At 44.0% G+C, this 23970-nt stretch overlaps 1 protein-coding gene across 1 annotated transcript in view; it reads right to left on the reverse strand.

Moving 5' to 3' along the window:
• LOC126484567 (rho guanine nucleotide exchange factor 18) overlaps window positions 1-23970 on the reverse strand; it is a 637896-nt gene that overhangs the window by 359293 nt on the left and 254633 nt on the right. The gene's annotated exons all lie outside the window — the stretch shown is intronic.

Consider the following 23970-nt stretch of genomic DNA (forward strand, 5'->3'; position numbering starts at 1 on the left):
GGTGCCGCACATGTTCACCCTTTGCGGCCGAATGCTGGCAGTGAAAATTTCATCTACCACCAGGATCGAAAAGGCGTACCTCCGAGTCAAGCGCCACCGCACAGGTGTCCGTTTGCGACGTCCACTATGTAGAGAGGAATAATTACGGTAATTAATGCAGATATAGAAATAACAGAGTAAAGCTAGCAGATGAGATGTAAAAAAAAAAAAAAAAAATAAAAAAAAATAAAAAAAAAAAAAAAAAGAGTAAAGCCGTGAGGAAAACTACGTTGAAAAGAACAGGTAAAGTTTTTGTTCTCGTCTTGAATGCAGCATGGTGTTGGACCAGACGTAGGTGTTGTAATATCTTTAATTCTTTATATTACTTGCTTTGGCTTCTTTTCAAACGTCTGCATGATGTATTTATATATTCCGCTCCGAAGTGACAAAATTTATAGAATATTGTTTCTCAAAAAGAACGATTAGGGCTTATAGTGTCGCCGACAACGTGGCCATCTAAGATGTAGCACAAGCTCGGAATACGAATGGCAGTAGCTTCGTTTTCAAAGGGCTCATCCTGAAATTTACATCATCTACCTGATACATGCATATAAAATGGATGTGTAGTTCTCTGTTTACCAGGGCACATTACTGTGGGACAACTGACGGTAGCAAGACATGGTCGTAAGATAAACATACCACACATTGATTTGATGTACAGGGTATCTATACTTTAAGGTCTGGTTTCAAAACGCACAGAAAGAGAACCACGTCTCAGAATGACGTCAAATTTGAACGGCATATTTTTGGTGCAGGGGGAAACGTCATGGAACGAAATAAGACGAAAATCTGACCAATTAATGTCGCTCAGGTGAGGATATACACACCAACAGACGCGCGGGTGTTTCTCAGTTTGCGTCCGAAACGTGCAACATGTCTGTCTCTATGAAGGATCGCACGCTGCTGGTAAAACAGCAACTGTGAACCAGTAGCCCTGCAGAAGTTCCAGACATTCAAACGAATGTAAAAAAAATGGAAAAAAGGGCATTGGGTCGACGTCTGCTAAGGGTCTGGAGCAAATGATTAGAGAATTCGAAAAGACAGATTCTTTTGAAATGCAATGCTGCAGAGAAAGGAAAGCTGTTGATTCGGCCTCTGTCGAAGATGTGGCCACAGCAATGCGTTGGTGTGCAAACATGAAGTGCGCTGGGAAGTGCCCGCACACTGGACACGCCCGCGAACACGGTGCATAAAATCCTACGAAACATCCTGCATTGCTATCCATGCATAATCACCCATGTTCAGCAGTTGCTTCCTGCTGACCTGCCAGGAAGACTAACGTTCGCTCGGGAATTTCTTGCTCGAATGGAAGTGGAAAATGAATGGCCGTGGAACATTCTGTGGTCAGACGAAACTCACTTTCATCTCTAAGGACATATAAATACTCAAAACTGCGGAATACGGGCAAAGGAAAATTCGCACGCACATCAACTGGTAGCACTTCACTCTAGAAACGTGACCGTGTTCTGCGGGTTGAAGGAATCATTTATCATGGGACCGTATTTTTTCGAGGAGACGAGTCCTGTGGGTCCTATTACCCGCAATGTCACTGGTAAACGTTTCGTGGATGTGTGGGCAGGATCATTTATATGCCGTACAAGAAACAAGTAATTTGACCAGGTTGCATCTGATGATGGACCTACAAGTTTCAAAATCTACTGCGCAAAATGCAAGTGTGAATGCGGGCAGATTTGTGAACGATAGAATTCATTTCATACTGTTTTTGTTGTTGTTTTTGTTATGGTTTTCAGTCCAAACATTGGTTTGATGCAGGTCTCCACGCTACTGCCTACCTTGGCGTAAGCCATTCATTTGAACCTGCTTACGGTGGTCAAGCCTTTGTTTCACTCTTACAATTTTTACCCTCCACACTTTCCTCCGTTGCAAAATTGACGATCACTTGATGCCTCAGGATGTCTCCTATCGACCGATCCCTTATTTAAGTTGTGCCATAAAATTCTGTTTTGTTCTTAATTCGATTTATGACCTCATTAATTACAAGATCCACCCGTTTAACGTTCAGCATCCTCGTGTAGAAACATAAGTCAAAAGCTTATATTCTCCTCTTGCCTGAACTGTTTATCGTCTACATTTTACTTCCGTTCAAGGCTACACTTCAGAAAAATACCTTCTGAAATCAGTCCCGACACTTCAAGTTCTTGCAGAAACCCTTTTCTCACGATTGCCCTTCTACATTTTATATTATGCGCTCTGCTTCGGTAGTTGTCAGTTATTTTTTCCTTTACTGCTTGCCCAATTTATGTACTGAAAAACATGGTGATAGGCTACAAGTCTGTCTCGTTTGCTTCTCAGCTACTGTTTCTCTGTGTAATGCCACTCCCTCGGACGAGAAATGAAGATCAAAAATTAGCTCCAAAATTCCCAAAGATTTCCCCAAAACAAGTTCCAAATTCCATGAAAAATGAACAAGTAAACAAATTTTCAATTATCACTATTATTTGGATATTAACCAGTAACTGAATCAAGAATCTAATACTTAGTAATTTATTAACATACGAAAGAAAGATAGGATTCCAGTAAAATCAAACTCAAAATCATAGTAAATCGCAAAATCATTATAATTAACTTTCGCAAAGTAGAACCAAAGTTCCCAAAGACTACTCCGTGTGGGTACTCTGAGATTCGTAATGGCTAAGATAATTCAATTCATTGTCACTACGTTAAGAGAGTTAGCCGAAGCAGGTCATACTTTTGAATGCTCGTATATGTAGGCGCAATTAGACTTTTTTTTCAGAATTGATTATTGTGATCTGCTATGACTTCAGATATTACGTTATTTAGAATTCAGATAGAGGACTTGCATGTATTAGAAGTGACTTTTAATTAGATAACCTGAAGTTAACACTATTTAGGAAGTGAACAGAGATAGACAATTTCATTCGTAATAAAAAATGGCTCTGAGCACTGTGGGGCTTAACTTCTGAGGTCATCAGTCCCCTAGAACTTAGAACTACTTAAACCTAACTAACCTAAGGACATCACACACATCCATGCTCGAGGCAGGATTCTAACCTGCGACTGTAGCGGTCGCGCGGTTCCAGACTGCAGCACCTAGAACCGCTCGGCCACCACGGCCGGCCATTCGTAATAGCTAATGGACTATGGAACTTGGCGATAGTTACGAAGCATATAATTTATAATTCCCCACAACACCTGGGAAAGCTGCTTCTTCACCGCTGTTAGGAAGTGACTAATATTGTGTAATAAACCATCATATAGTGTCAATTCACGCATTTATAATTCAAGTTTTACAATATTATTAATAGAGATAACGTGCTGCGATATTATTTGACTGAAGCGCTCGGCGCTTATATAGAAATTATTAACACTGTTACGACTGATTATAGATTTGAGATCACAACCAGTCTATAAGGAATTTGGTGTCGCTGGAACTAATTAGAACTTATCATTAATATTTAAATAGCAACTGATAAACAATCGATTATAAACGATTTAATTGCGACATTTGGTGAAGTAAACATCTCCACAAGTCGCGAGTTCAGTTCATCAATGTTCTATTTTGTAACGTCGATACCGATACATAAGAAATAACAATCTCATTGCTCTACCGCTGAGTGTTAGCCAAGACCGAAGATCCGAAGGACGTTAATTCTGTAATAAGGAAATGTGGTTCCGCCTTGAGCAAACGCGGCCAAGGAAAGAGCTTCGACCACAAAATAACTGCTTCTCTTCCATGTTCTACGAATTACCTCATTGCAGTCTGGTTTCAGTACAAATTGTAGGTAAACTTTTGCTCCCGTTATTTCATTCCTGCCGCCTTTCCAATTTCGGGGAGTGTATTGCAGTCGACTGTGTCAAAAAGTAAGTAATAGCTAAAAAAACTACAGTGGAAAAATAGAGTTAACGGACTAGGATGTACAGCCTGGGTTCGAGATGAAACGGGTGTAGGGAGTAAGAACGGGTGAGCATGAAAGGTGGTACGAGGGGCTAGAGGTGGGGCGCGGCCTGCCGCTGGGGGCGGCTTCGCTTTGAGCGGCCGCACGCCGCCAGGAACGCGGCCGCTGCTGCTTCTGTTGCACAAAGGCGCGCAGCCCGGGGCTGCCAGCCACCACTGCACCAACACCACCACCAACACCCGCCTGCCTGCTTGCTTGCTTGCAGAACCACCATCTTGTTACATCTCGGTCGCCAGCGTCACCTTCTTTTTCAAACTGGCGCTGCCAAAAAACTGTACTCTTGCTTCAACACCTGATTTCAATATCAGACTGCGGCTCACGGTTTCCACACTGTGCGACTAATTTCCAATTCTGAAGCGCCACTGGAATATGCCCGTCTGACTTCAAATAGCGCTACTGTGGTCTAAAAAAATGGGTGTTTGTGTTGCGTGTACGTTTATGTTAGTGTACTTTTGTGTATTGTTTGCTAAACTGTCATGTTAGGGTCCTTTGAGTCTTTTGTCCGATGCTTCAAAGCGCGAAAGGATGGCGCCTAACGCCACTGACCACGCTTCTGAGCCGTACAAGACGACCGAAATATGAGCTGGCGCCGAGTAACAGTTTGTACGAGGGTCACTCCAAAAGAAATGCACACTATTTTTTTTAAATCCATCTTTTATTCTACATGTTTGAAACTTTTAAAGTGTGTAGATACACCCTTTAGGAACAATATTTTCATTTCTCCACATAATTTTCATCCCTCTCAACTACCTTACACCATCTTGGAACCAGCGCCTGTATACCCGCACAGTAAAATTCTGGACCATCTGTTGGAGCCAATGTTTGCCAGCGTGCACAAGGGAGTCATCATCTTCAAACCTTGTTCCACGAAGAGAGTGTTTTAGTTTCCCAAAGAGATGATCGTCACATGGAGCCAGGTCAGGACTGCAAGACGGGTGTGTTGTCCATCCGAGTTTTGTGATCGCTTCCATGGTTTTTTGACTGTCATGTGGCCGTGCATTGTCGTGCAACAGCAAAGCATCCTGCTTTTGCCGATGTGGTCGACCACGATTCAGTCGAGCTTGAAGTTTCTTCAGTGTCGTCACATATTCATCAGAATTTATGGTGGTTCCACTTGGCATGATGCCCACAAGTAAGAGTCCTTCGGGATCGAAAAACACCGTAGCCATAACTTTTCCGGCAGAAGGTGTGGATTTGAATTTTTTTTCTTGGGTGAATTTGCATGATGCCACTCCATTGACTGCCTCTTCGTCTCTGGTGAAAAATGCTGGAGCCATGTTTCATCACCTGTCACTATTCTTCTAAGAAATTCATCTCCACCATTCTCGTACTGTTCCAAAAGTTCGCTACATACCGTTTTTCTTGTTTCTTTGTGAGCCACTGTCAACATCCTGGGAACCCACCTGGCACAAACCTTTTTTAATGCCAACACTTTCAGTATTCTGCAGACAATTCCTTCCCGTATCCCAACGTAGCGTGACAATTCGTTCACTGTCATGCGTCTGTCAGCAGACACCAATTCGTTAACTCTCTGCACATTGTCTGGAGTGTGTGCAGTACGAGGCCTGCCGCTACGAGGCCAATCCTCAATATTACCGTGCCCGCTTTCATCACGTAACCTGCTTGCCCACCGAATAACTGTACTGCGATCGACAGCAGCATCTCCGTACGCCTTTTCAACCTCTTGTGGATGTTTCCCACTGTCACGTTGTTTCTGACGAACGTCGAGTGTATCAGCCATCTTGAAGACATGCTGTGATGGCGCCACTCACGGGAACAGGTTCAACAAAATTTGAAAACAAGTGGGAACGATGTATCTACACACTGTACAACTTTCACACATACAGAATGAAAACTGTATTTTTACAAAAATAATGTGCATTTCTTTTGGAGGGGCCCTCGTAGTTTGTTGCCCTTAAACTCTTAAAACAGGATACGGACGAAGTAAGTACGTGCAATCTTAGTTTGTACCATTGCTACGACCTCGGTCCAGGTAAGCTGTCGATAGATTTCGGAGCTTGACGTTAGCAATGTCAAATTCTCAAGAACCAGAGTCCTGCCGATTTTTTTGTCCCCCTTGGATTATGACTCAAGATATGTCTTCTTGGCTGTTCTGCCTAACGCACACGTTGCGAAAAGCCTCAAAATGTCCCCCAAGAAATAAAAAGAAATTTAAAAACAACCCACTTGATCATGCAGACGCCTTTAGTAAAGGAGTCTGTTAGCAACTCAAAACAACGAGAAATGTTTCGCGCCCCTTTTTCGTTTAATCGTTTGTGAGTTCCTCGCTAGGTGACGACATGAACAGAATGATGCAACATCACTCTCGTAGATGCGAAAGTACAGTGGGTGGTGTTGCCGCCGCTGCGGAAACAGCTCAGGACAGATAGCGTCGTCGTGCCGCTGTTCCCTTGCATTCAGTGAACGTATACATGAAGCGTATAAATGCCAACTTTTCATAATTACAGTTATCTAAATTTGTGTGAATCATTGTTAACGTAAAACTAGCATTTCCCGAATAAAAAAGTAAAAAAAAAAAGAAAACCTGTGACAAAACTGGGCATTACTAAATGCAAGCTGTTGTCAACAGCCAAGTTGGTTGGTTGGTTGGTTCCTTTGGGGGAACGGACCGCACAGCGAGATCATCGGTCCCATCGGATTAGGGAAGGGAGGGGAAGGAAGTCGGCCGTGTCCTTTCAATGGAACCATCCCGGCATTTGCCTGAGGCCATTTAGGGAAATCACAGGAAACATAAATCAGGATGGCCGTACGCGGGTTTGAACCGTCTTCCTCCCGAACGCGAGTCCAGTGTGCTGACCACTGCGCCTTCTCAATCGGTCGACAAAAGAGTACCGTGAACGAATGGAACAAGTTTGTTTCCAAACAAGACATACACGGTGCTTACCGTCGACACCTTCAATGCTTTGCAGATATGTTTTCTCTGCAATACACATACCAAGACAGATAAGGGTAAGGAATAAAAGGAAATGCAATTTGTAACGAACCACTAGAGACCTCAGGTCCCTTATACCAAAATACTCAGAAAATATCCTTGATAACCTTGGAAATCTCGTCGATGAAGTTCCACTTCACCTTCTCCAAAGACCGTTTTTAAATTGCTTTTACAGATTGCTACGACATGTTCGAGGTTTTTCAATAGGAACTCAAGTTCCCGTACGACAAGAACAAACGCTACAGTTAACAGCAGTTAGTGGTAGGCCTCGTGGCAAGCTGACCACATTTTGAAAACCATGCGTGTGGGTACAGGACGATTCGGTAAACGTATTTCAAGAGCAATTAGAATTCGCCCTTCCTAACATAGTCCCCCCACCCCACCCCACCCCTCTCACTCGTGTGTGTGTGTGGGGGGGGGGGGGGGAGTGGGGGGGGGGGAGGCAGTGACGGTGCTAGTGCGTAAGGGGAGATTGATAATTTCGATGTATGACAAAAGGAAAATCAGAAGATTTCATTATTACGAGACAATTATGTTTACTACAAACCCGCTTTCTAATCAGGAACGAGAATGTCGTTCATTAATTCATGTTGTAGCTATGAATGGGAAAATCTCGGGTTCAGCGCTGATGAGGGGTATACCAATCGATAGCAACACCAGAAGCATTTTGTGACTGGAGAGGAAAAAAAAAGTACCACAGAGTTTTGAGCTACATCATAACAAGTAAATCATTATCCAATAATTACTCAAGTAATTATGACTTCGCTATAACAGTGTAACACAAAGAAACTACTTGCCATTTTAAAAAGCTATCGCCGTGAGTTATCTGTTAGATTTTATCACCAAAGATCCCAGACATCTAATAATGATGCCTAATTTTTTCATGGTTTGGTTCTCGAGTTTCCCGATCGTCAACAGTCTGTTGTTACTTGATGATGGTCTAATAAGGTTGAATCGAGATAGTAAGAGCATAATAATATGAATCATACGCAGTATTTGTACCCATTGGCTGTAAATATGACACTGTTCTATCACTGGAATGGCCGAACCTGTTATCGAAGGGAATTTTGTTGCAAATTTATCCCAAGCACGTTTAACGTGGTTGAATTACTATGTTTGGGAAGGAAGGCAATGGAAAACAGTCGGTCAGACAATTGATATGATGTTGGTTTTTCGGGTTTCCTGTAAGTAGGAAATTCCAATTTATGCTTTATAATACTTGAACGATTGATCTAGTCCTTGTCTCGTGCTGCGAATGCTAACTAATAGCCGGCCGAAGTGGCCGCGCGGTTCTGGCGCTGCAGTCTGGAACCGCGAGACCGCTACGGTCGCAGGTTCGAATCCTGCCTCGGGCATGGATGTGTGTGATGTCCTTAGGTTAGTTAGGGTTAACTAGTTCTAAGTTCTAGGGGACTACTGACCTCAGCAGTTGAGTCCCATAGTGCTCAGAGCCAGAGCTAACTAATGGTTTAGAGTTGAGGTGCGTTGAAACTGGAGTTGAAACAGCATGTACACGTGGTATGAACGCTTGAATAACAACAAAACGGCTAGGTGATCGCGTAAATATTATACGCTAAAAGTGGGAGTGTCAACTCTGCTGCAAATCCGGCGACACGCCAAGAATCAAACATGTCGAGAACATAAATAACTCTAACATAATGACGAGTTCCTTCGGAGGGTGCCGTGTTCAAATCTTGGTACTTGGTTCCCACTGGAAGGTGCGACGGTTCATGCAACTGCTTCCTGAGTCGACTGTGGCTAGTGGCAACAAAGTGTGTGCATGCTATGGTGGTGGTGGTGGTGGTGGTGGTGGTGGTGGAGTATGCGGGTTCCGCCACGCCGCGCCGCTGCTATCAGCACGCCAACTGTTGCCTGCAGCTGTCGCACGCAACACAATACTGAACGTTCTTCAGCAGTCTGCCGCCTCCCTTTGTTCCTGACCAAGTTACATGTTTCCGAGGAATACTACACAATTCATTGATCACTCGCGATCCGTTCAATTGGTAAATAGTTCCTTATCTGATTGAAAACAGTAAACAATCGTGATAACAGTCCATAGCACGTTTTTCGCGCTATAAGAACTCTTCAGTGAAGTTATGAAAAATACATACTGTATACGGAAGCTAAGGCGGCAGTACTGTTTTAGTGTTACGATGAATCGCCTTTTATTTCTATCCCAACAAAACTGCTAGTAATCTAGAACTATTACCAGCAAGCTACGGTACGATGTGTGCCGAAGGGAACGCTGAGTGCCACTAACATTTTCTCTTTCTGGTACCGTTCGCCTATATTACGCGACTGTATGAGGCAGAATGTGTCCAAATTTAGCGTGTGGTCACTACTCCAGGTACACGTTGGACCAAGTATTGCAATTTGTTTTTTGACTCCGATGACTACGCTAGGTAGGCCCTCTTCGATTTTCTTTTTTTTTTATATAGGATCTCAAGGCCCGTGTCCGTGCATCAGTTTCCTAAAGTAGTACGACGCAACTGAAAAAAATCGTCTCTGAAAATGAATACATATACTCTGCCTGATTAGCAATGAGAGAGAGAGAGAGAAAGAGAGAGAGAAGGGAGGAGGAAACGAAACTTCACAGGTTGAGACGGTATTTGATGTTATTTCGGCGATCACAAAATCGAGTCAAATTTGCAAAAAACTTGGCAATCTGAGCCCACTTACCAATATGGCGTTGCACCCCTCTGGTCTGAATGCAATTACCGATTTCGTTGAGAACGATGTCATAAAACATTTGTAACACCCCTAAGCCAAGTCTGTCCATAACTGTTGCAGCTGGTCCTTGACAATCCAGGCACTGGCACTGGAACGCACTTTACGTCTGAGTTGACCCCACGCATGTTCTATAGCGGACATATGCGATCATCCTGCTGGCCATGTAACTGAGTACCTCAACATGACAAAAGAAGTTCATACAGACGCTTGCCATGTGTCGACGAGAACCGTCCTTCTCAAAGATGGCACCACGATACAGTCTTATCAGAGGTAAAATACCCACTCATGATGTCTGTGAAGTGCCGTTGCGCCTTCAGAGTTCCCGCAATCACTACCAGCAGTGAGCCGAAGTCATAGCCGATGACTCTCCCACCACGACTAACACCGTTGTGCCTCCATCGGTGTACACAATGCGACGCCATTCCTTGCTTCCTGGTCACGCCACCACACCAAAGGCAGCCGTTTGTGTTGTGGTACTACCGGCAGCTTACGCATGGGACGGCGATTAGTCTGACTGATATTAGTTTCCGACTAACGGTGCGGGATGACATAAAATGTTGGATGGAAGGAGCAGGTGTGCAGCGGTTACGGTATGATTGGTAAGCAGTACGGCGACGTACCGCTGTGCTGTAAGGGTGCCGCACATGATAACCGAAGGTACAAATAACATGCCATACCATCACTCCTGGTTTTCAGGCTGTATGGCGGGCGACAAGTTGTTATGCAACTACTGTCTAGGACGTCTCCAGACACTTCTTCGGTCAGGAATCTCACTGACTGAAGTAGAAGTGTCTCCAGTGGTGAGTCCTGCTTCGAACTGAGCCACGATGACCATTCTATTGAATAAATCATCCATTTTTTTCTAAAATCGTAATCATTTGCTTGTGCATGTACATCACATCTACCGATTTCCGTCCCATTCGGATAATCCTTCGTGGTGCGTCTGTTTTGTTAGAGTATATACACACTTAATACTACATAACGTTCCAAATACTGACTGCTTCGTATGTCACGAACTGAAATTTGTTAATTATAATGTCGATTACAGTTATCATCATTGAATCAGTATCATCTATCGTTACAACTAGTCTTCGCCTTTAACACATTCATGATATTAATGGCTGTCACTTGCGACCTAATACACACAGCCGCTCATGTTGGCTGCAGCCATCTCACTTCCTAAAGCAATTATATCTTAACAACACTTCAGCATATTTTGGGCAGTGAACACAACATTACGACTCACTCTGTGACAATTTTCTGTAAACGTTACAGTGTCAGAAGAAAGACGTCGTGAGTCACGGAAACAAATATAAAATTCCAAAAGCTCACATTCCAAACTAATCCATTTTTTCATGCTTATAGAATGTCTAGGTCAGTAACCTCTGTTAATTACAAAAGATGTGGAGAGGTACTGGCGGAAGTAAAACAATAAGGGCGGGTCGTGAGTCACTCTTGGATAGCTGTCGGTAGATCACTTTATATATTTAATATGAAAGTTGTATGAGAAATTTCAGAATAATATACCTTGTATTGTCGATGTCATCACCTCTGGAAAAATTTTAATAGATCATGTGAAATAATCTTTAATGTTAATCTGTCATTTCATGGGTGTTCTTCTTTTTGAGTATGGACAGCAACTGACTGAATAAAGAAAATACAAGTGCAATGCTGAAAAAAGCGCATAACGCAAAAGTGTAGTAATTGTAAACTAGTGGTTCTAATCTCAGTTGTAGCAACTTTAATTTTAACTCCTTATTTATTAACAAATAGAAACGTTAATGAACAAATATTGATTCGTAATTTTTAATAAGTAACATCTTTCTAGTACTAATTACTAGTTGCATGAAATTTAAAAGTTACTAGACATGTAAAACGCCTTACAGTGAAATGAGGAAGTTCTACAGGTTAGTAATACTGTTCAATGTCTTTCAAAAATATTTTATTTCGTACTTGGTGCTTCGCATTTTTGCACCAAATTTTAACTTACTGCGAACGCTCGCATTTCATGCGTTTAATATTCACAAGTAGAAAGAGTTATTTTTATTAAAACGTATGATTCAGTATTTGTTAATTAACATTTCTATTTGTTAAAAGTATAAAAATAAAGAGAGTTGCTACCAACGAGATTCGAACTCGGCGGCTTTACGGCTACTATAACTCTATGCAGTTTACTCAGCCACCAGCAATTACATTGCCTGACAAGAAAAAGCTAAGCACGCAGGAGGCATGGTCGTGTCAGTGGAATTTCGTACACGTACGCGCCATCGGCGGGTACGGACTAACGCATCCAGTTTTTCTGAAATTGTAATAATTTGTTTGTCTGTACATGTACATCACAACTACCTATTTCCGTTCCATTCGGACAATTCCTTCATGCTGCGTCTTTTTTTTTCTCTCTTAAGAGTGTATTTTGAACAGTGTTGTAGCAGGAATTGCAGCACTGAATAAGTCAACGGCATCCCTTAACCTAAATTTAGGCGCTCTTTACAGGAAAGTACATCTGCATCTTTCCCACAATCACAATAACTGCAGCACCACTTCGTAAAAAGCAACGCGACAGAGCGTGATCTTCGGCGAGAGGAACATTGAGCTTCAGAATGCCCAAGTTGATCTATTAGAATCCCGCGATGTGTGCCTGGCACTGTACACACCCAACTGCAACCCTCGGATGTACGGTCAGGGTGTTACTATCAGCCACCGTAGAACGGCTTTTAGAGCGGAGATGATGTAACGTTTCCCACTGCACTATTTGAGCAGTTCTGTCTCCCACGCTGACTATACAGTCTCATGATGAATCGGGCTGCCTTCTCTGTACGTCGGGAGTAATCTCAGCTCACGCAACTAACAGCTGTAAGGCGCAGTAGACAGTTGACTACGACAACGACGAAGAGACACTCTGGGTTTCCACACGCACCATGGCTAACAGCAGCGACCTATGCAACCTGTCAAGACTATGTCATAATATCCATCGCCTGGCATGAATACGAGTTGATAATGATCCGTGGCAAATGAGTATCATTCCAAGAATACGTCGACCGAGGGGCTTTGTTAGCGACTTCTTTCGTGCGTAAATCACATTTCATTAGGTTTCTTTCAATAAACCCCAGTCCAACATCTGGTCTGTCCCCAGTGCTAGCTTTATATGGTTGTTCCCACTTAACATTACTCGAGACAGGAACTTCTAGATACTTTAAGGCTGTCAATAACTGCAGGGATTGGTCGCCCATCCTTTGGTCAAACGATATCGGATCTTTTAGTCTACTTAAAGGACATCATAGTACATTTACTTCCGTCTAGAGTCGGCTACCAATCGTTAAACTGAGCGCTGAGTACCAAGTTAACTTGAATTTCTTTTACAATTTCCCAGCGCAATCGCTCTATATGCAACAGCTTCGTCTTTCAACCTTTCAACTGGGAGCTCTTCATCTGCATTGTTCAGCTGTATCAGCTCTATGATCGTTTGAAGCCGACGAACTGGAGATTTCCGCCTGAACTGTGTCACACGGGAGCAACGACTCAAACTTTCGGAGACCTAGCAAACCTGTCAACAGCTTAGGAACGTTTACTACAAACAAACGTATGTTTACCTAAATGGAATTCCCCGCCACTCCTCTCGTGGTAACGAGATCGAAAGTGAAAAAGGACGCCAGATCAATGACAGACAGTTTGTTAACGACGTAATAAGAGCTGTTACAAAGCAAAAGCGTATGGGACTAGCGTTTAACAAGGTCACGACGCATACTTACCGAACACTGAAGTGAAGAACGTAGGAAGTCTGCAGCAAAGGCGCCAAAATGTAGGCAAGAAAAGTTGATCATGAAATGTAACAACCACATTCTACACATGAAACGTCAGTGCAAGTACTGAGATGAAAAAGGAGGACAGTTTGCATGGATGATGGAGCTCCGCCAGCTGACCAAATGGGATTCTCGTCGGATAAATTCTATATATAACTTCGAAAATGGTACAGCTCGATTATACTGGATTACAGAAATTACTGAATGAAAAAATAAAATGAAGGACGAAACGAAAAACGAATTTCGTCTGGTCAACACACAGGTGCACAAATCTGCAGTTTTCATGGGACAGCCACTCGGAATAAACGGTGAATTAATTCCTAATCCGCCACACAGATTTTGTGTCACGTGTCCGTCTTCTTCTATTGTCTTGTGACAGCCAGAGCGAGAGCACCAGCAGCAGCGAGTACTGTTTGTATAAAGCGTTTATTTTGCATTTTGTTTACGACCTTCCACTAAGGAAGGGATTCTATTTGTGTTTATCTGCTCTGCATAGTAACTAACAGTTCTTGATAAAACTTTACGTAGTTTTCGTGTTAGATTTCTTAGTGTTTTCTTGATCGTTTAGAACAGAAAGCGCCCTAAAACCGTCTTTTGTTTGTTTCGCGGCCGTTAGCCACTAGTCACTTGAATCAGCAGTTGTCTTGTGACAGCCAGAGCGAGAGCACCAGCAGCAGCGAGTACTGTTTGTATAAAGCGTTTTTGTACTTATTTGCTGCGCTTAGCTTTTAAATAGTTTCTCTGGGAAAACCTAGCGTAGTTTTCGCGTCTCGTATTTCAGTGAGTGTTTCTTGATTATCAGAGTAGCTCATCAGAAGATTATCTTGGGAATTTGTCACCGTATAGAGTAGGGTAAACATAGTCATGTGTAGGGACTGTGGTTGTTGTGAGCGGACGCAAGGAGAATTGGCCACTCTTCGGGGGCAGGTGGAGGCTTTGTCTGTTAGGCTCATCGAGCTCGAGGCGCAGGCGTCGGCTCGTAGTGGCGTTGGGGCAACTGTGCTGAGACCTATGCCTACTTCGGTGGCCTTGGAATCACATGGAACCCCTGATGTCGCTGCGTCTTCCGGCAGTGAGCATCTTACCGGTCAGCCACCACTCCAGGGTGAATGGCGGACAGTGGTGGGCTCGCGCGTGCCTGGCCGAAAGGCGAAGGTGCGATCTGGCCGCGTGGCAGCTGCCTTACCCCTTTCCAACAGGTACGGGGTGCTTCCTAGTGGTGATGACATCGTTTCCGAGCCACCACAGGATGCCTCGCCTGTTGGGCCAGTGGCCGATTCTCCGGCAAGGTCCCGACAGTCACAGAGGGCGGGCCTATTAGTTATAGGGAGCTCCAACGTTAGGCGGGTTATGGAGCCCCTCAGGAAAATAGCGGGTAGGTCAGGGAAGAATGCCAGTGGTGCACTCGGTGTGCTTGCCGGGGGGTCTCGTCCGTAATGTGGAGGAGGCCCTTCCGGCAGCTATCGAACGCACTGGGTGTGACCGGCTGCAGATAGTAGCACATGTCGGAACGAATGACGCCTGCCGCTTGGGTTCTGAGGCCATCCTTGGTTCCTTCCGGCGGCTGGCTGATTTGGTGAAGACAACCAGCATCGCACGCGGAGTGCAAGCTGAGCTTAATATCTGCAGCATAGTGCCCAGAGTCGATCGCGGTCCTCTGGTTTGGAGCCGTGTGGAGGGTCTAAACCAGAGGCTCAGACGACTCTGCGACTATAATGGTTGCAAATTCATCGACCTCCGTTATTGGGTGGAGAACTGTAGGGCCCCCTTAGACCGGTCAGGCGTGCACTACACACCGGAAGCAGCTACTAGGGTAGCAGAGTACGTGTGGCGTGCACACGGGGGTTTTTTAGGTTAGAGGGACCCCCCCCTTGGGCGAAACGATAAAATACCTGACGGCTTACCAGAGAGGACATTATCATCGTTGATAAAGAACGTCCGTCCTCAGAGACCAAAAACAGGAAAAGTTAACGTAATATTGGTAAACTGCAGGAGTATCCAGGGCAAGGTTCCTGAATTAGTATCTCTTATTGAAGGAAATAGTGCGCATATAGTATTAGGAACGGAAAGTTGGTTAAAACCGGAAGTGAACAGTAACGAAATCCTAGACACAGAATGGAATATATACCGCAAGGATAGGATAAACGCCAATGGTGGAGGAGTATTTATAGCAGTAAAGAATTCAATAATATCCAGTGAAGTTATTAGCGAATGCGAATGTGAAATAATCTGGGTTAAGTTAAGTATCAAAGGTGGGTCAGATATGATAGTCGGATGCTTCTATAGACCACCTGCATCAGCAACCGTAGTAGTTGAGCGCCTCAGAGAGAACCTGCAGAACGTCGTGAAGAAGTTTCGTGATCATACTATTGTAATAGGGGGAGACTTCAATCTACCAGGTATAGAATGGGATAGTCACACAATCAGAACTGGAGCCAGGGACAGAGACTCTTGTGACATTATCCTGACTGCCTTGTCCGAGAATTACTTGGAGCAGATAGTTAGAGAACCAACTCGTGAAGCTAACGTTTTAGACCTCATAGCAACAAATAGACCGGAACTTTTCGACTCCGTGAATGTAGAAGAGGGTATCAGCGATCATAAGTCAGTGGTTGCATCAATGACTACAAGTGTAATAAGAAATGCCAAGAAAGGAAGGAAAATATATTTGCTTAACAAGAGTGATAGGGCACAAATCGCAGAATATCTGAGTGACCACCATCAAACGTTCATTTCTGAGGAAGAGGATGTGGAACAAAAATGGAAAAAATTCAGAAACATCGTCCAGTACGCCTTAGATAAGTTCGTACCGACTAAGGTCCAAAGCGAGGGGAAAGATCCACCGTGGTATAACAATCATGTACGAAAGGTACTACGGAAACAAAGAAAGCTTCATCATAGGTTTAAGAGTAGTCGAATCATAGATGATAAGGAAAAGCTGAACGAAGCGAAAAAGAGCGTAAAGAGAGCAATGAGAGAAGCATTCAACGAATTCGAACATAAAACATTGGCAAACAATCTAAACAAGAACCCTAAAAAGTTTTGGTCATATGTAAAATCGGTAAGCGGATCTAAATCCCCTATTCAGTCACTCGTTGACCACGATGGCACCGAAACAGAGGACGACCGAAGAAAGGCAGAAATACTGAATTCAGTGTTCCGAAACTGTTTCACTGCGGAAAATCGTAACACGGTCCCTGACTTCAGCCGTCGCACGGACGCCAAAATGGAAAATATTGAAATAAACGATATCGGAATTGAAAAACAACTGCTATCACTTAGTAGCGGAAAAGCATCCGGACCAGACGAGATACCCTTAAGATTCTACAGTGATTATGCTAAAGAACTTGCCCCCTTTCTATCAGCAATTTATCGTAGATCGCTGGAAGAACGTAAAGTACCTAGCGACTGGAAGAAAGCGCAGGTCGTTCCCATTTTCAAGAAGGGTCATAAATCAGATGCGAATAATTATAGGCCTATTTCGCTTACGTCAATCTGTTGTAGAATAATGGAACATGTTTTGTGTTCTCGTATTATGACGTTCTTAGATAATACAAATCTCCTTCATCATAACCAACATGGATTCCGCAAACAGAGATCATGTGAAACTCAGCTCGCCCTATTTGCCCAAGAAATTCACAGTGCCGTAGACACTGGCGAGCAGATTGATGCCGTATTCCTGGACTTCAGGAAGGCATTTGATACGGTTCCGCACTTACGTTTAGTGAAAAAAATACGAGCTTACGGAATATCGGACCAGGTTTGTGATTGGATTCAGGATTTCCTAGAAGAAAGAACACAACATGTCATTCTTAACGGTTCAAAATCTGCAGATGTAGAGGTAATTTCGGGCGTACCGCAGGGAAGCGTGATAGGACCTTTATTGTTTACAATATACATAAATGACTTAGTTGACAACATCGGTAGCTCCGTGAGGCTATTTGCAGATGACACGGTTGTCTACAAGAAAGTAGCAACATCAGAAGACTCGTACGTACTCCAGGAGGACCTGCAGAGGATTAATTCATGGTGCGACAGCTGGCAGCTTTCCCTAAACGTAGATAAATGTAATATAATGCGCATACATAGGGGCAGAAATCCATTCCAGTACGATTATGCCATAGGTGGTAAATCATTGGAAGCGGTAACAACCGTAAAATACTTAGGAGTTACTATCCGGAGCGATCTGAAGTGGAATGATCACATAAAACAAATAGTGGGAAAAGCAGGCGCCAGGTTGAGATTCATAGGAAGAATTCTAAGAAAATGTGACTCATCGACGAAAGAAGTAGCTTACAAAACGCTTGTTCGTCCGATTCTTGAGTATTGCTCATCAGTATGGGACCCTTACCAGGTTGGATTAATAGAAGAGATAGACATGATCCAGCGAAAAGCAGCGCGATTCGTCATGGGGACATTTAGTCAGCGCGAGAGCGTTACGGAGATGCTGAACAAGCTCCAGTGGCGGACACTTCAAGAAAGGCGTTACGCAATACGGAGAGGTTTATTATCGAAATTACGAGAGAGCACATTCCGGGAAGAGATGGGCAACATATTACTACCGCCCACATATATCTCGCGTAATGATCACAACGAAAAGATCCGAGAAATTAGAGCAAATACGGAGACTTACAAGCAGTCGTTCTTCCCACGCACAATTCGTGAATGGAACAGGGAAGGGGGGATCAGATAGTGGTACAATAAGTACCCTCCGCCACACACCGTAAGGTGGCTCGCGGAGTATAGATGTAGATGTAGATGTAGATGTATTCTCTTTCTCTGAAAATACGATAAAACGGCGCTTCGGGATGAAATACTCACTGAATTACCAACGCGGTGAGTACTGTTACGGACAGTCCTCGTGATTTACAAAAGAATAAAGAGAAGAATTATTTCGAGGGGCTACAAGTTGTCAACAACGATCCAGATGCATTGCATTGAAAGATAGACTATACCTAAAAATACATTTACCACGACTGAAAAACTAGTACCGTGGAAAACTACAGAATTTACACTAACTCTTGCTCACATAAAAATTATTTGAGAGATTAAAAAACGAGTACGCAAGAACATTTATGAAGAGATATACATAATTTTAAGAACTGCAGTTAAATGTATGATATTGAGCGAAGATACCGCATAGTGGAGAAACTGCACACATGTTCCCAGTTTGAGGGAAGAGGATTTTGTACTGTTGCCCGATACAAAAATGTTTCAAATGGCTCTGAGCACTATGTGACTTAACTTCTGAGGTCATCAGTCCCCTAGAACTTAGAACTACTTAAACTTAACTAACGTAAGGACAACACACACATTCATGCCCGAGGCAGGGTTCGAACCTGCTACCGTAGCAGTCGCGCGGGTCCAGAGCGCCTAGAACCGCTCGGCCACTCCGGCTGGCGCCCGATACAAACTCAGGCAGATCACTCCCGCGGGCTCTGTAGCGTGTGGTAACCCAGCTCGACTCTGTTTTGCTGGCCTAAAGCGCAATAGGCGGCGAACGTTATTACCGCAACATCACCATAAATTAGTATCGATGAACGAACGCAGAAACGTCTTGAAATACAACACGCAATGAATGAGAGGTCCAAAATCAAAGTCCAGATTTAGAAAAGCGGGGTAACAGTCGTATTTGGTAACTAGCGTACGGAGGCGTCAATGACTCTGCCGTCCATCCGCCGGTCGGGTAATTATCATTTGTGAAAAGCCAACGGCCGTCCCCACGCGACCTGTTTGCCGCTACCGCTGGAGTCGCGGCCGTCGAAAGCCGAACTACAAGCCACACAAATAGTTCCGCCGCCTCTCAGTCCTTTTGATATCGCTGGAGTGGCGGGATATTGGAGAAGGCCCTTGGTATCACAAACTACTCTTGGTAAAACCTAGCAACCCACCCAGGGCTCAAAACAAACACACACACACACACACATACACACACACACACACACACACACACACACACACACACACACACACACAAAATACTGTATACGTACGCACACATACACACATGCGCAAAAGTGAAGAGCAGCCTTGTTGGCATAGCCAGTGAAAGGTGTAGACACACGTGAAGGCACGGCGGCCCGTCCCAGTATGCCCCTATAAGGATTCATCGAGCAGTGCCCCAGTGGCACACATCTATCTAGGACAAGTTCGGTGGCTTTGTACAGAGATGTTTGTTGGCCTTTGAATCGTTTCTAATCACTTATACTGAACATACTGAAAAACATAACCACATATCGTTACAACACAACTTCACAACAACTGAAACAACATTCCAGTGGTCTTTCTAAATACAGACATGCTTGCTAGCGTTATCTTCATTCCGAAGATTTGTTTAATGTAGCTCTCCACGCTAGTATTCGTATATCCAGTGCAAGACTCTCTCTGCGTAACTACCGCAACCTACACCATTTGAACTTGCTTACTATATTCGAGCCTTGGTCTCCCCCCCCCCCCCTCCCCCAAACACCACACTACTAAGCAAACTGCTGATTCCCTGATGCCTCAGGATGTAGCCCGTCAACCAAGCCCATCTTTTAGCCTGGTCGTCCCATAAATTTATTTTTTCCTAATTAGATTTAGTATCTCGTCATTAGTTAGTTATTCTAGCAACTCATTTAATCTTAAGCATTCTTTTTTATTTCAATTTGCTGGCTTTCGGTGCGTATCCATGCAGCCACCTCAATAGTGGAAAGACGATTCGACAGTGGGTTTGAGGCGACAGTGTATTAGTAATAACGATACGAACGTAAGGACAACACAACACCCAGTCCCCGAAAGGATAAAATCTCCGACCCAGCCGGGAATCGAACCCAGGCCCCTTCGGTCGGCAGTCTGCCGCGTTGACCACGCATCTGCCGAGATAGACAAAGTATCATACTTCAAAATCTTCTATTTCCTTCTCATCTGAACTTTTCATCGTTTATGTTCCAATTCCGTGCAACGCTACACTCCCAACAAATACCTTCAAAAAGACTGTATATTCGATGTTAACCAATTGCCCTTTTCAGCAATGCCTTCCTTTCTATGCCTTCTGCTTCAGTCATCAGTAATTTTGCTGTCTGCATAACAAACCTCATCAACTACTTTTGGTGTCTCATTTACTCTCTCAACGTTGCTTGATTTAATCCGATTACGTACCATTACCCTCGTTTTACTTTTATTGATGTTCAAGACACTATCCATTACTTTCAACTGCTCCTTTGGCATCTCTGGAAGAATTACAATGACACGAGCATATTTCAACGTACTTATTTCTTCCCCCTGAATTCTAATTTCATTTTCAAATTTCTCGCTGCCTTCCTTAACAGCTGTCTCAATGACTCAACAGACCGAAGAACACTGGGGACGTGATGCAACACTGTGGGCTGGCTCTGAGCACTATGGGACTCAACTGCTGAGGTCATCAGTCCCCTAGAACTTAGAACTACTTAAACCTAACTAACCTAAGGACATCACACACATCCATGCCCGAAGCAGGATTCGAACCTGCGACCGTAGCGGTCGCGCGGTTCCAGACTGTAGCGTCTAGAACCGCTCGGCCACTCCGGCCGGTTTGCAACACTGTACCACTACCTGTTTCGTGTGTGTGTGTGTGTGTGTGTGTGTGTGTGTGTGTGTGTGTGTGTGTGTGTGTGTGTGAGTGAGAGAGAGAGAGAGAGAGAGAGAGAGATGATGCCGGTGTAATCACTGCGGGGTTGCACTTTTCTACGGGACTAAAAGGCGCAGTGTGGCGACCTGTAGAACAGGGCTCCACACGGCAAATTTTTGGTTCCTTCTACCTGCTTCTCCTGCGCGTTTTGTACTCCGCCTCTCGTTCGTTCGCTGCGGCGCCTCAATCGCGAAAACCTGTTAGGAGGAAGTTTGGGGACCTGTAGAGAGCAGCGCGCGTGGTCCAGGCCATATCGACCTGTCTGCAGGCGGGCAGCACTTGAACACAGCTAACTGCGAGCGGTTCACAGTGCGCGCTGCCGCATAATGCCCTGACCCGCCACAAAAGGCGAAGGCCGGTGCATTAGCGCCGCAGCGATTTGATCTCAGGAGCAGGCGCCGGTCTCTCTTTCGTACATCTCTGTCCAACATTATACTTAAAAATATGACTTTCAGAACAGCCGTCGTTCTCTTCTTATCTACGTGACTGCTAAACCTATAATTTTTTAGAAAAAGGATCTTGGGAAATTTGAACTGAAACTTGGTGCTGGGTACACACTCTCCCCCAAACCCCACCTCCCAGTCCCCTACACTCGTCTAGTGATAAAACCATTCAGCACATATTGTAGAGCTTTATCACGCCACACTTCATGTTCGTAATCTGTTCTCGAAATTAAAATCCGTGTAATTTCCTGCTGTGAACTCCATTCTCAATATTACACGCTGCCCACACTTATTAAGGAATCTGTTTTAATAACGTAGTGGTGCAAAGAATTGATCCAGGTCCACTGATTGACGTTCCTTTCCGACAGTAGAGCAACGACGACGTGTAATGGGATCACGTGCAACACATACGCCGGAAGAGCGAGAACTGCCGCACGGATCGTGGTTCAAATGGTTCTGAGCACTATGGGACTTAACATCTGAGGTCATCAGTCCCCTAGAACTTAGAATTACTTAAACCTACCTAACCCAAGGACCACACACACAACCATGCCCGAGGCAGGATTCGAACCTCCGACCGTAGCGGTCGCGCGGTTCCAGACTGAAGCGCCAAGAACCGCTCGGACACACTGGCCGGCACGGATTATGCTATCGTATTTTCGTGCAGCAGATAGTAAGTGTGGAAACTGTAGCAGCAGTGTAGAAGTCGAGCCTCGAGAACCGTAATGACGTAATTAATCAAAAGGGGGGGGGGGTCGTAATAGGGCCTTCTACAGTAAGTACAACGGCCATTCAAATATAAACCGGAACTTAGTTATCTGATTAGCGCAGTCTCGTGAGCAGTGCGGGCGCTGAAGGAGGGGATAAGCCACCTACACGGCCGTCGCCGTCTGCTCTGCCACTTCTGTAAGCTACGAATGAATAGGTACCAGCGTCTGTTGCACAACGCGTTATTGTTCGTTTTCTAGCCAATGAACCAGTGAAATCATATAATGTTTTGAAGAGACTCCAAGTACAATTCGGAGATCTTACTCTACGTATAAGCTACGTTTCAACTAGGTCCAGAAGTTTCAAAATGGTCGTGATAGAGAGGAAAATCAAAGTCATAAAACGGTGCCCGGTGACAGCGTCAATGACGACAATATTCAAACTGTGCGCGAACTTATGGTAGGCTAGTGACACGTTAACTTTGACGAGACTGCATCATAACTGGGGATAAGTGTTGGAAGTGTCCGTATCATTTTATTGCATACAATTTGATACGGAAAAATATCCGTAAAATGGGTTCCACGTCTTCTCATTGAGGCACAAAATAATATGCAAAAAGACATCTGTCAATGACTTCTGAATCGCTTTTGAGGAGGAGAGGCTTTTCTGGACAGTATAGTGACCTGCGACGAAACGAAGGCCCATCGTACTATTTCAACGAACAACAGGACGAGAGGACAAGGTGGAGTGAAGGAAATTTAGAGAGAGAGAGAGAGAGAGAGAGAGAGAGAGAGAGAGAGAGAGAGAGATCAAATCAATGCCAATATTGTTATCTATAGGCGACTGTGTTTGGGACTCAATAGGTGTGCTGCTGATTGACTACCTGCATGGGAGAATGACGGTGAATGTGGCCTTCTACTGCAGGATTCTGGACGACTTAAAGCCTGCTCATTGCAACAAACGACGCCGGCAATCAATTCGCGATGTCCTCCTGCACGACAACGCACGGCCGCATCTAGCGGGCACAACTTTCGAAAAACACGCTAAGCTATATTGGCCACCTCTTGAACACACACCTTGCTTAACTGAAGAAGGAATTAGTAGAGGAATGTTTTGAACAGTACGTGCGCAACTGGCTACTGAGGCAGCTAACTTCATGATTCCATGAAAGGACTAGAAAGCTTTCTATCCGATGGAGAAATTTTTGTAGATAGAGATTAAAATAAGGCACTTCAATTGCATTGGTATATATCATTAGCAAATCTGTGTAACGATGTTTCGGTTTATGTTTGAGTGACCTTGTTGTTATGAACAGTAGATGAACTATAAGTGTAGGGTTATTTAAACAGAAGGGTTGCCCTACTGTACTATAACTATTTCCATTTTCACAATTGGGTTACTCAACCCATCACCCACAGCACAGTAATAAGGGATTTAAAAATTATCAAATTAATTTATTCTGCACTTCTAAATTCACCAACGCTTTATAGAATCATTTTTTGGAGACATCTTGAATTAAATAGATAACACTTTCAAGAACATGTTACAAGAAGTGTATCTGGTGTTAATTCTCGAAAATCTTGAGATTTCTTTAAAGAGACTTAATATTTCACAAGTTGTTTTGCCCAATACATATACTCATTAATGTCTGTTGTCGCTACCGATATTTATGTTTTCGCTAAAGCCAGGCAAAGGAAAAAGAAATAAA

This window comes from Schistocerca serialis, chromosome 6 (genome assembly GCF_023864345.2).
Source record: "Schistocerca serialis cubense isolate TAMUIC-IGC-003099 chromosome 6, iqSchSeri2.2, whole genome shotgun sequence".
Lineage (NCBI taxonomy): Eukaryota > Metazoa > Arthropoda > Insecta > Orthoptera > Acrididae > Schistocerca > Schistocerca serialis.